Here is a 1,782-nt window from a genome sequence, read left to right on the forward strand (position 1 = left end):
TGTATGTGATTCTAACACACAAATGTCCTATAGATCAGGGGTGGGCAATTATTTTTAATTTGTTAATTTGTTAATGCTTAACTGAATTCTGCATAATATTAATTGTAATTCTTTATTAAAAAAAAAAAAAAAAGCTTTGACACACTGGTCAGACTGGTTATGACTAAGCAATGAAAAAGTGAGGTTTCCTTACAAAAAATGTCATTAAAAACACCTCTAAAATAAAAGCAATGCAGCTTTAGGCGAGGCATGAGGTAAAATGATAAAATATGTTTATTTTGCAACTCCAAATGAGCTTAAACAGGCCCGTCACAGTCAATCAAAGAGCTGTATGTGGCTCGGGAGCTGGACAATGCCCAGGTCTGGTGTAGGTCCATATTTTAAAAAATGGGAGTACTGAGGCATGATGGGAAATGTTCAGAGAGAAAGAGTATGAGATGTATCCATATTGACAAACCTTCTCAAAATCTCAACCTGTTAGTGTCGTTTCAAACAATAATACAAACACATTCATTCATTCATATTTAAAAAATGGTAGAAATGGTAGATTTTTATAATTTTTTTTTACCATGTAGTCAGACTGGCGCCACCTAGTGCCTCCGCTCAATTCCATTTCTCTCCCGCGACTAGGTCAGGAATCAGAATACATTACGGTTTGCAAGAACCCTGGAAGTTGTAGACCGTGCACCTGCCAATCAGTGAAGAGCTGTGAAGCCATGACTGGGTCCCTTTTGTGGTGCAGCACAACAGTAAACAAAGCGATCGAAATGGACGTAGACAAAGACCGATATTCTGTGTTGGCAATGATTCCCGAGATCGAGGATTTAAAGCCGGAACAAAGAGAATGTTTGGTGATTTTATCAAGGGGAAAGATGTTATTGCCCTTCTTCCTGCAGGATTTGGGAAAAGCTTAATATACCAGTTATACATAGCAGTTATACCAGTCATTACATATGTCACGACCAAATAGCAGCAATTGATTAAATAAAAAAAGGATCTGCCTAACATCGAGCAAACAAATCCTAATGCTGCGAGGTCAGACAGTTTCCATGAAGTGAAACCAGCTGATGAATCAGGCTAATGACGTTGTTCCCTTATCACAACATGCCTGAAGAAGTTTTAGCTGTCATCCATGCATGTTTGAGTAATTTAGCAATCTCTCCTGTAAAATTATGTCCAATGCTTCACCCACAAGCCTACATCACCCATGCTCCCACATGACAATTCTCTATAAATACACAAAAAACATGGCACTAAACTATACACAGCGATTTCACAAACCTGATACAATGTGCAGTAGTTTTATTAGAGGGATGCATGCTTTTTGTGTTGTGACAGTGCTCTGAAGGGGGAGTGACTTAGCTCAGACAGCACAGGGAGGGGACAAAAATGAAATTTATTAAACATGTTAATACGTTGTTTTCGGTGAATAAAGCACAACAATAAAAGGGAACATGGTGATCAAAATATATTGTGTCTTTACGAATGTTTGTTTATTTGCTTACTTGCTTGCTTTTAACAATAAACACATCTAATCGAAGGAGGGAAAGTTAAATGCATACTGTGGAACATTCCAGGGAATACAGTTGCATCATTATGAAGACAAGTGTGTGGCAGAGACGTGACTTTTGTTTCTGTTTGGAAGTAGATACACCGGTCTGTGGTCCTTGTCGTTCTGTGATTGGCTGAGGGGGAGCCCGCGCTGTCCTCTCCGCTTTGTGATTGGCCGAGGGGAGCCCACGCTGTCCTTGCTGCTTTGTGATTGGCTGAGACGGGCACAGT

This window comes from Boleophthalmus pectinirostris, unplaced genomic scaffold (assembly GCF_026225935.1).
Source record: "Boleophthalmus pectinirostris isolate CB_2022bp ecotype Guang Dong unplaced genomic scaffold, ASM2622593v1 HiC_scaffold_20, whole genome shotgun sequence".
In the NCBI taxonomy this organism is placed as follows: domain Eukaryota; kingdom Metazoa; phylum Chordata; class Actinopteri; order Gobiiformes; family Gobiidae; genus Boleophthalmus; species Boleophthalmus pectinirostris.